The 15000-nt window shown below is 44.1% G+C and overlaps 1 protein-coding gene across 2 annotated transcripts in view; it reads right to left on the bottom strand.

Moving 5' to 3' along the window:
• Positions 1-15000, bottom strand: part of tenm3 (teneurin transmembrane protein 3) — a 223434-nt gene that overhangs the window by 163501 nt on the left and 44933 nt on the right. The window contains exon 1 of one of the 2 annotated variants that reach the window (XM_076294043.1): positions 7669-8251. The exons of the other annotated variant lie outside the window; for it this stretch is intronic. The gene's annotated coding sequence lies outside the window, so the exon portion shown is untranslated. Of the gene's footprint in view, positions 1-7668; positions 8252-15000 lie in introns of those variants that run through there. 2 annotated transcript variants of the gene reach the window in all.

Below are 15000 nucleotides of genomic sequence, written 5' to 3'. Positions count from 1 at the left end.
CACACACACAAAGACACACACACACACACACACACCCACACACAAACACAAACACACAAACACACACACACACACGAATGAAACATGGCACACAGGCATGCCTACAACCTCCATAGTTCACACAAATGCACAAAAGCACTAGTATTTCTTTTCATTGGTGATTCAAATATTATTTGGTTTCAACTAATTAGTCATTTGGTCATTTGGTGTATAAAATATCAGAAAATAGAAAAAAATGTCCCAAGCCAAGGATGAATCAAAGAATAATAATAATAAAAATACTCAAACCGGTTAATAAATCATCAAAATAGTTTGTGACAACTAATCAAATAATCAATTAATTAACACACACACACACACACACACAGAGACAGGCGAACATACGACCATAGTGTGTTCAGGTGTGTTTGTAGACCACAGCGGCCTGTGGTGTCGTGTGTGTTGTCTCTGTTGCGTGCCCTGATTGCTGAGCACATGTGTTTAAAGTGGTCCCTCTGTCTGAGCCAACTCATCTTACACTGAAGACAGCGCATCCTGAAACCTGACACCTTTCCCTGAGGTCATAACCCCAGCACCCCACCAACAACCATAACAACAGCACAACCCCCACTTCCCCCTATCAGTTTATGTGTGTGTGTGTGTGTGTGTGTGTGTGTGTAAGAGAAACAGCAGGATAGTGGTGTGAATATGCGTGTGTGTGTGAGATAGAGAGAGAGAGATAGAGAGAGAGAGAGAGAGAGAGAGAGATAGAGAGGGTGAGAGAGAGAGAGGAGTAGGCTCGTCAGCCAGGCTGCGTCTGAAGGCTTGGACGTCTGGTGGTCTGATCCCGTAATTGCTGAGCGGAGCAGAAGTAATGAGGGAGCCTTTACTCCTGAGCCTCCACTGTGTGGATCCTCGTTAAGGACTCCGAACGCTGCCCCCTAGCCCTCCGGCACATTCCGAGCCCGAGTCCTTTCTTACTCTCACTGATACACACACACACACACACACACACACACACACACACACATACATACACACACACACACTCAGACACACACACACACACACACATTTACAGACCTACAAATTCCTATCACAAACGTGGGCAAAAGGTGGAGGAGAAGGGTATGAACTTGAATCACACACACACACACACACACACACACACACACACACACACACACACACACACACACACACACACACACACACACACACACACACACGCGCGCGCGCACACACACTTTTATTCTCACCACTTTTGCTTGTGTGTGTACAGTAATGACTGTGATGTTTGGTCATTTAGCAGCAATTTAGGGCCAGTCTGCTGGGCACAAGAAGCTGTCCTGCTTCATTTCAATTTCATTTTACAGTAATGGCCATGATGTCTTATTACGCCACATTCCACCTCTGTGGCACAGCAGGAACCCACAGTGGTGCAGCTTTGTAAAACACAATCATGGCTCAAACACAATCTTTGACCACCGCAGAAAGCAACTGGTCCTGTTGTCTGAGCTCCACTGAATGAAACAGAGAGAAAAAGCGGAAATGAGAAAATGAAGTGTGTGTGTGTGGAGGGAGGGGGGTTAGAGGGGGGGGGGGGGGGTGGATGGAGATGGGGTTTCAAGGTTTCAAGGGTAATATGGACATCCCATAATCTCGTTACCATGCAGCAGTAGAACGAAAGGCAGATATAGTGCTGACAAAGGCTTTCATCTCTCCCAGGTAAATTCATTTGCGGTGTCTAGCCCGAGTGCAGGGAGCAGCGCTGGAAATGGTTAACACCCTCCTGGGTATGAGGCTACAAACCAAAAAGCTGCACAGAGCCCACAAACATGACAACTCTCCATGTGGATCAAATGAATCTGAAGTGATATTTCAAGCTCCTTTGGAAATCGCACACATGGAAAGGCCTCCTTTTTTAAAATAAGCTTACCTGTCCTGTTTTGGACTTGCAAAATCCCAACACAACTCCTAAGCCAGAAAAAGTACAAGTGGCTCCACGTACTACACTGCAGAGAGGGCGTCTCCAGATCACCGGGTTATTTGTCCAGAGCGGGCACAAACACACACACACTTTATCTCCCTGGGCCGTGGGCACCTTTGTGTCTTAATCCCCACGCTGGGGAGACGTCAGCGGCCCGTAAACGAGCGTGGTGGCTGACCTCTGACCCCAGACGGGCCGGTGATCCTGGCGTGATGGATGGTGCCGCCGGAGCCCCCTCCACCCGTGCCAAACTTTATTTCCAGGCTTAACCTTGCAGCGCCTCCCCAAAGCACCTCACTCAGTCACTGTCCCCTATACCCAAAGCCACCAAAACAACCAGAAAACTGCAACCGCAAGGAGTGGACATGGCCCACACACACACACCCACACACACACACACAAGATGGCGAATGAATGGAAGAATGGAATGAAATATCTATTACTGAGGTATATCATTACAATTATATATATACCGGTATATTATTATATCAACTACAAGTAAATAAATACAAATATATCAGGTTAGTTAGTTACATATCATTCTTATTATTGCTATTAGTATTATTGATAACAATAATAATAGTAACAATAATAATAGTAATAATAATAATGAATCATTATAATTGTGGTAGTATAATTATGGTAATTATTATATATATATATATATATATATATATATATATATATATATATATATATATATATATATCATTACTGATATATTATTATGATATAATGATATATCACTAAATGGATGTATTGCATTTTAATATTATTATTATTATTATTATTATTATTATTGTTGTTGTTGTTATGATTGGTATTTTATAACCATTTACTCTAGTAATATTGATAATTCCACATTATATGGATGCTTATGAGGAAGTCATAGTAATTCATGTATGGAGTGTGTGAGTGTGTGTGTGTGTGTGTGTGTGTGTGTGTGTGTGTGTGGTGTGAACTCTTGCTCTTTCATTGTTATACATATTTACACATATTTACCGTGCATTTAAAGATAGCTATTTTTGTGGAATTAATCAGAAATGTTATGGCCAATTGTATCTAGTAGTTCAAAGGTTTGAAAATGTGTTAAGTAAAAATATAAATATATTGATATATTGTCCTAAAACAAAACAAAAGACAGTTGTAATATCATAATTTTCTTCTGTGTTTCTAAATTGTTTTTTTTCCTGTACCATATCACTGAAAACAAAAAATGGAATTTGTAAATGATAAATTACAGCGACAGCTGAACTGATTCAATTCCTTATTCACACAGAGACTCAGTTCATTTTCAAAGCTCAAGCAAGAAAAAAGAAACCCAAAATATCACCTTCACTTTTCATTCCAAAAGTAAGAAACCCGACCAACCTTGTCACCTAAATACAAACAGTAAATTACACCCTCAACAGCATGTGTGTTTTTCCACTTTAAAACAATCCACAGCTCCTGCCCAAGCCAATATCCGCAAAAGGAAAAAAAAGACTAATTTTCATTTTACATCTCTCACTAAGCCAAGACACTGAAAAAATAACCTGCTCATAACACCTTCCATTCAATCCAAGTTCTTAATTTTTTCCTTCCTGTCTACACTTTAAGAGGGCTCTCCTGTGTCAGCCAACTGTCCACCATTCTTTAGAGCCTTGGTGATTTGCCAAGTCATGAGAAAGAATATTCTAGAAGCCGCCATCTCAGAGTCTCGCCACAGCCTCACCATCATGTCTGATGACAGCATGATTAGCCAAAGGACTCCTGAATAGTACATCATGTGTCCCTGGAGCTCTTATACTGTACATAGAAATACATAAGGACAGTTGCGCGGACTTATTTTCCGCGCGGACTTATTTTCCATTAATGGCCTGCGTTCTATACATTATCCCGCTTATTATACGGCTACTTGCCAAAACGAAAAAAATAAACTCCACGATATGTCTCTTTACACTTATTTGTTACCGTTTCGTCGTGGCTTTTGCTGAGAAACAAATTGTTCGAACACACGCTGAACTTGAATCAAACATTCTTTAGATCACAGCTGATCAACCGTCTGCTTTCACTTTTGAATGCAGTTCCAATGCAAGAAGTGACCGGAATACTTGCGGAGTGATATGATCAGCAGCACAAAACCCGTTGCCATTGACAGCGGTAATTATATGTTTGCAGCGGTAATTACATGAATTTATTTTACCGTAGAATGTTGGGAAATCCCATTCAAGTCAATGGAGCGTTCTACTAGCATTGTGAAGAGCCGTATAATATATATATATATATATATATATATATATATATATATATATATATATATATATATATATATGTATATATATATATAAGGCAGCCTCTTGCCCTTATCTCCTCACAGGAGTACGATAAAGCCTGAGAGTGATGAGAAAATGAACTGAATCGATGGTGTGATTGCGTTATCAGCGCTTACAGTGTAGGCAACGGCGGGCACAGAGGACTCGGCAGATGCAGTGGACGTCCTGAGGAGGCCTGGGAGTCTGCTGCCCCTCACCCGCCGAGCTGAGGTCCCGGGAAGACCTGGCCCGGCCGTCCGTTAGGCCGACAGAGAGTCCAGAGGGCAGATAACTGCACACTGTGATCCCAGCCATCGGAGCCTCAACTGGAGATAAGGCCACTCAGTCAGCACATAGCCCATCACTCGCATCTCTTTCTCTCTCTCTGCCTTTTCCTCTAATTCTCTCTCTCTCTCTCTTTCTCTCTCTCGCTTCCCTTAACTCTCTAGGTTTTGTTCTCTGTGTCTTGGTTGACATTTTTAGATATATACAGATGGTATATAATTCCAAAATATATTTCTAAGTGAAGAAAACTATTGCTATATTTTTTTAAGCTTTTGTTTTGTTTTGTTTTGTTTTCATGCTGCGACACATTTTACTTTCCACATCGGTGGTACAGTTGAGGGCAAACAGATGGCAAGCGAGATGAACAAATTAAGGTAGGTTTTCAGAGGTGCTCTCTTATAGAGACAGAAAGAGAGGGGGGGAGAGAGAGAGAGAGAGAGAGAGAGAGAGAGAGAGAGAGAGAGAGAGAGAGAGAGAGAGAGAGAGAATGGCCGCTCTGCATCAACAGACACAGATCAGTCAGGAAAGACTTCAAGCGCCCTAGCTTCTCTTTCATGTAGATTCCCATGGAGTTGCAGTTGATTTTTTTTTTGTCTTCCTTTTTATTTTATTTTTCTCACCGGGGAAACCGAAAAAAAAAAACAAAAAAGAAAAAAAAAAAAGGAAACACGTTATATAATGAAGTTCATATGCTAATGGTGGCGCACAGAGCATGAAGTGGATACCGAACAGCAAGCGCTCCTCTCCTCTCCCTCTCGGCTCGGCCCAATCGGAAGCACTCGCGGAGGGCCCTGGCCAATTTCCCTCCATAAATTAAGAATGAGCTTCTACATTGTTCGCAACCAGCGGCCCCGGAGACGAGGCTCTCACCCCAAACAGCACTGAACGGGACGGGACAGACTACGCTACGCCACGATCACAATGCCCTTCAGTGCAATAATACCGCTAATAAAACAAAAGGAAATATATGGTTAGGGAGATGTGACCTAGCCTGGCACGGCAGCCTAGTAAATCAGTAAATATTACCAGACCCTATTGGAGGTAATTGAAACTTTTATTCTTTGAGTAATGGATCCATCTTCAGCAACTCAGTCCATTAGCATGATGCCTGTTCACCACCAGAATGTATATCACACAGTAGAAAAAGGCCCCAGTTGCTAGGAGATCTATTTCCTTTCGGAGTGGGTAAAGAGAAGGGGAGAGAGAGAGAGAGAGAGAGAGAGAGAGAGAGAGCTGGGGGGAAAGAGAGGGAGAGGGGCCAAGAGAGAATGATCGAAAGAGAGGCAGAGATGTTTTGTTCGATATTTCCCGACCCCCTTTTTTCCGTCTCTTTTTCTCCATTGAAGATCTCAGGCCATTATTTCCTTTGCTACTCTCTTTGTTGCAGAAATCCATTTTGTGATGAATCAAAGAACTAGGGGTTCAGTCGTAAATCAAATGGCAGCTTAAAATGGGACTTAAAGTGGAACCATGCTGTAGGGCCTGCTGTAGCAGGGGACATTAAACACCTTCGCACATGGCCTTGGCCATACAGTAATTCTGACAGCTTATTCCTCCTAGATGATGGGGTCACAAGTTTTGCATCATATTTTCAGACTGAACCCAGACTCTTTTTCTTTTGCACACATTCTTTCTCTTTCCTTCATATCTGTTCTCATTCCTAGGAGCCACCAGGAGCGCATAAGGTTGACTTAAATGAAAAAAAAAAAAATCTCCTTGCTTCTCCATGGTTCCCACAATGGGTAGTCTGGGTCATGCCAATCATGATCCCTGTCCTCCATCTTGGAAATCGTCACATGGCTAAACTTAAGACCAGCCTAGTCAGAGTTAAGAGCTCCAATCAGAGCCAGTTGCACAGCAACAACTGTGCCCCCCACCCCACAAACATTAATACTCATTCATTCAATTTTCTGTTCCCAATCAGACCAGTTTCAAGCTGTTAGAACAGTATAATCAGCATCTCACATTATCTCTCCAGAACGTGTGGTGATACCCTTCATCATCTATTTGTGAGCGAGAAAGACAGAGAGAAAGAGAGAGAGTCATAGAGAAGTTGAGGTTTGAAAGGCCAAAACCGAAAAGATAGCAGAAGAGTGCGAGCCGAAACCTGCTTCCAATTACCACCTCTGTGAGTGTGTGTTGTGGAGAGGCAGAGAGGATTTATCCCAGCAGTAGCACCTCCATCAGCCTCTCAGCACCCGTGGAAATAGACAGAAAAAAACAAGCTAAATAGAGTGAGAGACAGAAAGACGCACAGAGCACATGAAATCTTTTTTTTTATTCTTGACACATTTTTTTTTCAATTTCTTAAAAATGTTGCTGGGAATTCCGTCACTGTATTTCTTTTTAAAGCCTATATAGTATGTCTCTCATTTTTGGAAGTAGAAGTAATTCCTGCATAATTACAGATGTGTGTATCTATCTGCCTATCTATCTATCTATCTATTTATCTATCTATCTATCTATCTATCTATCTATCTATCAATTTATCAATCAATCAATCAATTTATCAATCAATCTACCTATCTATTTCTTGTGTTTATTTATTTGAGGGCCTGATCTCGAACAGCCTGTCTTGACTGTGTGTTCAGAGGGCTGGACATTCTGACCACAATCAGTCCAACCCCCACCAAAAAAAAAAAGAGCAGCCCTGGATGTTTCAGACTATTTAACAGTAATGTAAACCATCTGATGTGGTCGCTATGTGTTCTTTACTTAGGCCCTCCTTCTTAAATGCCATTTTTCCCCCTTTAAGCCTTGCCATTCAAACGGACAAACACAAAAGGTGCATTAACATTCAGACGGAGCGGACACACATTTCAACAGAGAAAGAGAGAGGGAGGGGGGCACAAGAAACAGAGAGAGAGAGAGAGAGAGAGAGAGAAGAAGAGAGAGAGATCAACAGAGCTCACGGATGACTACACATTACGGACTGTGATATAATGGGAGTGAGATTGAGAGAGAAAGAGGAAAAGAGAGAGAGAGAGAGAGAGAGAGAGAGAGAGAGAGAGAGAGAGAGAGAGAGAGAGAGAGAGAGAGAGAGAGAGAGAGAGAGAGACGGCACAGCTCTGAGGATGCCCGGGTGAGTGTGAGGAGGCTGGGGTGGGTGGTTGGCTGTACCTGGGTGGGTGATTCTCCAGCGCTGAGTGTTACTGGTGGTCCTCCTCCAGTCCAGGCTTTTATAGAGTTAGGTAGCCAAACAACAGGGCAAAAACACACTGCCTGCTCTTCCCCATGCCAATACAGACACACACACACACACACACTCACACACACACACACACACTCTCACACCCTCTTTGCGATCGCTCGCTGGTGCACACACTGCAGACGGTTCTCGTGCACACACACGCACACACGCATACACACACTCTCTAGCCCTGCCACATAGGAGACTTCACTCAACACTCTCAAGCGCTGAGCAGACAAAAACAAAAATACAAAAATAGAATGGAGAGAAAGAGTAAAAAAAAAGAATGCAATGGACAGAGCTGGGTTATCCACACCTCACGGCAAGAGGTGAAGCCAACATTGCGCTGCTCGCCAAAACCTTCCCTCTCCTCTCCACTGTCACTCCACTGTTTCTCCCTCTTTCCACTCGTTCGCACGCACGCACACCAAACACACACGCGCACACACACTCAAGCTCTGCGACTGCTTGTCTGCGCTAGAATCTTCTCCCCTTTCTTTCTTTTCTTCTCTTTCCTCCTCTCTCTCTCTCTCTCTCTCTCTCTCTCTCTCTGAGTCAGTGTAGAGCGTACAGCCGCTGAGCGAGCACTGGTAAGTTTGCGCTTCTCTAAAGCAGACTGCTCGCAGAGCAGCGATCCAGGAGCACCCTGATTGGCTGAGCTGCTGTCTGTCTACACCCAACGGGAAAGGAGGAAAGGAGGAAGGGGAGGGGCCAGACTCCTACATTAACCATTTGGAGCCCAAGGAGGGAGAGCCTTCACATATTTCTCCGATAATGCTCTCTCTCTCTCTCTCTTTCACACACACACACACAGACACACACACACACACACACACACACACACACACACACACACTTGCAGCTGTTGTTTCTGCTGTGAGGGACCACAAAAGCCCACCTTGACACACACACACACCCCTTAGGTCTAAGATTTCAGCAGAGCTTAACACATATAGCATGTGTGTGTGTGTGTGTGTGTGTGTGTGTGTGTGTGTGTGTGTGTGTGTTTGTTTGCCTAAAGCTAGCCCTGGTGGTATCCTATTGAGCTCATACAAAATTTAAACACACACACACACACACACACACACGCACACACACACACACACACACACACACACACACACACACACACACACACAATCCAGAGATACCCCAAAGTAGTTCTGTGATAAATACACACTGAGGGGAGTTATATTCTACATTACTCGTATGACTATTACTGTTCATTTGCCTTGGAGCACATAGAGACACAGCCAACACACACACACACACACACACACACACACACACACACACACACACACACAGCACAGCATTTCTGCTAACAACAACAAATCAGTCTGTAACATACCACTGTGCTCAGGAAAAAAAATATCAACCCCAAAGGAATGTGGTATGCTGTGAACTAAACTGTCTGTTCAATTCAGATGGGTCATTAACACAATCAATCATTTCGCTCATTAAAGCCTAATCACTTCCTAGTGTCAAGTCAAGAAGGGACATTCTTACAAGAATAAAGATAAAGAAAAATATTAAAGGCATGCATAATACAAATCTAAAATAAATAAAATAAAATTAAGCCCCCCGAAAAACAAATGAACAAATAATAATAATAATAATAATAATAATAATAATAATAATTATAAACAATTGTGCTTCATGTTAACACATCTGTAAATAATTCCACAGTGTTAACAGTGTTTAACACATAGCGGGTGTGAGAACTATGTGTGTGTAGCTATACTGACTCTGTGGCTCAACTTCTGAGCATACGACGCCTAATAAAAGGGCAAGAGGAAGCTTCCGACTCCATTTTGTTAGACTTAGCAGCAGAGAGCAGAAGACAAAAAGAGAGCAGCCGATGGACATGGTACAGTCACTTAACTCATTGATACGCGCACACACACACTCACACACACACACACACACACACACACACACACACACAAACAAACACACACACACATACACACACACAAAATCAAAACACACACACAAACACACAGGTTTGTATATAAATGCCAGGCTTAAAAAGTAGCCCTGAGGGTGGGTTTGAAGAGGTTCCATTAGCCAGTCTATATTGGTTGAAAAAAGAGGGAGAGGAAGAAAAAGAGAAACAGAGAGGCGTTTTTTCCGCGTGCCTTAGAGAGCACTATTTGTTGTTTATGTCTCTTTGGGTAAAATACTAGCTGTTTGTGAGAAATAAATAATAAAAAAAACAAATACGGCAAAAAATGAAATATACCTAACATATTCCCACAGTTTTACATTTCCAATTTGCCATTAAAGAAAATTAAGTATATCCTCTCTTTTTTTGTATTCTTTTTTTTTGGAAGGAAAGAAAGAGCCGCCACTAGAATATTCATGAAGCAATCTTCACCTTTTTAATTATTCTGCAGTATAAGGCTCAGGCCTGTTGCTGCAGGAATGATTGATGGGACCCTCTGCTCCTCTGGACCATAAACACCAGAGCCCAGCTCGGCCGCCCGTTCTCCACCGAGACAACGGCACATTGATGTGTGTGTGTGTGTGTGTGTGTGTGTGTGTGTATGTGTGTGTGTGCTAGTTAAGAGAGACTGGTAGAGACAAAGGGAGAGACTGAGTGGGCAGGCATTTTCCTGCTGTTCAGTATTCATGCTTGTAAGAAAGTGGGTCTGTGTTTATGTGTGTGGCAATACGTGTTCATGTGTGTGTTGTGATTGCTTTTCTATGTTTGTGATAGGGAAGTGCTTTTTTACACATGTATGTACAGTATGTGTGTGTGTGTGTGTGTGTGTGTGTGTGTGTGTGTGTGTGTGTGTTTGTGTGTGTTCGTGTGCAAATTCATGCATGTGCCGGTCTGTGTAGATGTGTGAGCATGTGCTGGAGAATGTGATCCAGTCCAAGATAACGGCTCTCGGGCGTCTGAGTGGAAATGTGGTGAAAGCCCCAAGGGATATATACATGGACACACACACACACACACACACACACACACACACACACACACACACACACACTACTCCCACACACAAGTACAGAAGAAAGGGGGGTGTCAAACCAAACACCTCTTATCTAAACGTGAAAAGACAAGGCAGGACAACGAAAACAACAAAGTGATGAGCTGTTAAAACATCAGTAAGGACTGTATACATGCACACACGCACACAAACACACACACACACAATATGCAGATATTCACTACTATTCACCTCTACTATTTCTTACAATAAGGAGGTAATCAATAGTTGCTTAATGACTACATATGTACACACGTACGCACAAGCACACACAGACACACACACACAGCGAAAGACACTCAGGTCCACTACATAAAATGAGTGTATGTAATGGCTTTATTTTAATGATTGAAAACTGAAATCCAAACATTGTCATTCCCTGGCATACCTCTGCACGCAAGACCCCTGGTGTTGGAGGAGTCAAGACACCAGCCCCATTCTGCTGCACACGTCTCCATGTTTTATGCATGACTGCCTACCCAGTCCCCCCCCCCCCCTCACTAGCTCTCCTTCAGTCTTCGTTATTCTCCCTTGCTTGTGTTGCTTTTCTCCAGCGACACAAATCACGTTAGCTTGCCATGTGAATAAAGTGAAGAGTGAGTATAAGTGTGAGGCACTCACCTCCAACCCCCCCCCCCCCCCCTTCCAAGCACACACACACACACACACACACACTCGGAGCCAGCAGTGCCCACTAACACAGCCCGGCTAGAGGACGGCCTCTCGGCTGCAGCAAGAATAGTAATGCTGTCATTGTATGGAGTTAAGAAGGGGGCTCCAATGTTGAGTAGCCTGTGTGTGTGTGTGTGTGTGTGTGTGTGTGTGTGTGTGTGTGTTTGAAAAGGTATTTCTGTGGTGCATATAGGTTAGAGTGTGAGTGAATGAGTGTGTAAGTGATGGTGTGTGAGTGTGTGCATGCTAATGAACTTCGGAGTGCGGACAACTGGTGAAAAGTGTATGGAGTGTGTGTGTGTGTGAGAGAGAGAGAGATAGAGAGAGAGAGAGAGGAAGTATGCGTATGTGAGAGGTGTAGATGACAGAAAGTTGGTGTATGTGTGTGTGTGAGTGTGTAAGAGAGAGTCCTGCAGCTGCCTCATTTGGTTTTAAATTAGGCTTGGCTGCTTCACAACCCCACTCTATCCATCAGCTGGAGCTGGTGAGGAGCTGTCATCCTCTCCTTAAAAAATAAATAAATGAATAAAAAATAACTGATAGATTCCTCTCTCCACACACACAAACACACACACACACACACACAGACACACACACACACAATCGTACACCCTAGAACCTCCACAGTGCAAATAATATCTCCCTGGGCGCCATATTTAGCATGTTCTGTTTATACATATATTTACTGTATACCCTGAGCTACAGTTTGGGCGATCAGTTTAGTGTAGCTTTCTCTGACAGTACTATAACAAGGTGTGTGTTTGTGTGTGTGGAAGTGAAAGTTTCTAGTCAGATGGACGGTTGTGTTTGACTGACAACTGATGAGGAGTCTCAGAGGGGAGGGGACAGGTGTGTATGCTAATGTCACTCACACTGGCCACCTCTCCAAACGCCTATGTTATTCTGCCTTTCTCTCTCTCCATACGCCTGTGTTATTCTGCCTTTCTCTCTCTCTCTCTCTCTCTCCAAACGCCTGTGTTATTCTGCCTTTCTCTCTCTCTCTCTCCAAACGCCTGTGTTATTCTGCCTTTCTCTCTCTCTCTCTCTCTCTCTCTCTCTCTCTCTCTCTCTCTCCATACGCCTGTGTTATTCTGCCTTTCTCTCTCTCCATACGCCTGTGTTATTCTGCCTTTCTCTCTCTCTCTCTCTCCAAACGCCTGTGTTATTCTGCCTTTCTCTCTCTCTCTCTCCAAACGCCTGTGCTATTCTGCCTTTCTCTCTCTCTCTCTCCAAACGCCTGTGCTATTCTGCCTTTCTGTCTCTCTCTCTCTCCAAACGCCTGTGTTATTCTACCTCTCTCTCTCTCTCTCTCTCTCTTCAGCTCTCCCTTCTTATCTCTCCATCCTTCTCTCAATCAGCTTTTCTTTCTTCTTTCTTCACCTGATTTGCTCACCATCCATCATTCTCAACCACTTCCTTTCTCTCTTTCTTCAGTTTTTCTCTTTTTCCTTCTCTCTCTCTCATCCAGGCTCTACTCCTGCTGTTCTAACACACTACACAGCTGTTTATTTATGCCCATCCAGCATACACACAAACATACGCACGCACAAACACACGCGTGCACACAAATGCACACACACGCACAGACACACACACACACACACACACACAAACAATTTAATTAGGTTAAGCAGTATTACAAGAATTATCACAGTGCTCATCGTTGAAAGAGAGAATGCCTTATTTTAATGGCTTTGTGAGTGTGAGTCTCTCTCGTTGTATGTGTGTGTGTGTGTGTGTGTGTGTGTGTGTGTGTGTGTGTGTGTGTGTGTGTGTGTGTGTGTGTGTGTGCGTGTGTGTCTAATCTGCACTGTGGACGGGTGGGCAGCCCTCAGGACAGCGGGATTTGTGGGTGGACGGTTCGGTGACGCGTCGTCCGGATGTGATGAGGGGGAGCTTTTGTGTTGGCCCCTGCTCCTCACTGCTTCAATAGGCCCTGGGGCCTGGAGCTGGCCGACCAGGCCACCATTCCAAATGTCATGGGAGTCAACTGACCGCAGGCAAGGGCCCTTCATCACAGCTGGGAAATGCTGACCCTCACACTATTGAGCTTCTTTTAAACAGACAACTTCTAATCTGGAGAGAGGGCAATTACCCCCCCCCCCCCCCCCACACACACACACACACACAACCAAAGATACACATATGCACATGTTCACATACAGTATGAAAGCCCCCCTCCCCTGACACACACAAACATGCACCGCTGGCTAAGATGAGAGGATTTGATTAGCGGTTGAATACAAGTTGAGGGTTTAATTCCCTCCAAGGGCAGGCTAGTTTAGCGCTCTCCTTTAGATTAATATGCTGTTAATCAGATGTTTACAGATGGCTAAAACTCGCCACAGCCAAACAGCAGCTGCTGCAAACACAGCGGGGTGACTACTGCCACGTTTGGCCCACACGCCTGCGTGAGTGCACACACACACGCACGCACGCACGCACACACGCACGCACACACACACACACACACAAAACATCCGCACACATATAAATACATGTATAAAGCAACATTACATATATCCGCACACACATATGCGCTCTCTCTCTCTCTCTATCTCTCACAAACACACACACACACACAAACACACACACATTGTACTGCACATATTTTGAAACATCACGCAGAACATCACGTTTAAGCATGATGCTTAACAAAAACCCATTCATTAGTATGTGTGGGTATCCAGAAGCACACCGAAACACAGATAGAAATACACACAGATCCACACACTCCTATATACAAAACAACTCCCAGTCAGAGCCAATATTTCCAAACACACACACACACACACACACACACACACACACACATGTGCTGCGTTCGGCGCATTGCTACGACACGAGGAGAGACGAGCTGGTCGGTGAATCAGGCGCTGCTCAGCGCGGGATAATAGCCTGGTGATTTGGCTGGCACTCGGAGGACACCGTGGGAGATTTAATGCACCGCGCCGCCACCGCCGCTCACAGATCCATAAAACACAAGCACCTGGGCTTTATGGGCCCGGGCCTCTCCACACCACCACCCGCTACGGATGGCACAGACGCGCCCGATGGGGGCCTCCGCGCGCAGGGAATTATTACGCTCGTTCAAGCAACAGCTCTGCCGAAGTCCGCCTCTCGGGACTCCCGCTTTTCTCACCAGCGCCCCAGCCGAAATCAAACAGGGGCATTTCAGACAGCTACTGGGTCATTTCCGGGCTGGGTGAATTAGACAGGAAGAGGGATGGTGCTTGGACATAGCACCAAACAAACAAACACACAAACAAACAAACTAATAAGGTGCTGATAAAAAAATAAAAAATAAAAAAAAAGTGTGTGTCTCCAGCTCTGAATCAGGGGGTCATAGTCCTAGCACCAAACAAACAAAGACACAAACAAACAAACTAATAAGGTGCTGATAAAAAAATAAAAAATAAAAAAAAAGTGTGTGTCTCCAGCTCTGAATCAGGGGCTCATAGTCCTCGCGCATGAGGAGGAATAGCAGGAAATGGAATGAGAGGTGAAAACGACGTGAAGACAAGTAAAGGCAGACAGTGAGAGAGAGAAAGAGAAAGAGGAGGAGGAGGAGGAGGAGGAGAGAGAGGGATT

The sequence above is a fragment of the Alosa pseudoharengus genome, unplaced genomic scaffold, assembly GCF_046254945.1.
Source record: "Alosa pseudoharengus isolate Yale_2024_CS ecotype anadromous, Long Island Sound unplaced genomic scaffold, YU_APseudo_1.1 YU_APseudo_1.1_scf_2, whole genome shotgun sequence".
Classification (NCBI taxonomy): domain Eukaryota; kingdom Metazoa; phylum Chordata; class Actinopteri; order Clupeiformes; family Clupeidae; genus Alosa; species Alosa pseudoharengus.
Note: the sequence above shows the minus strand (reverse complement) of the source record. Positions and strands in the feature narration are given on the sequence as shown.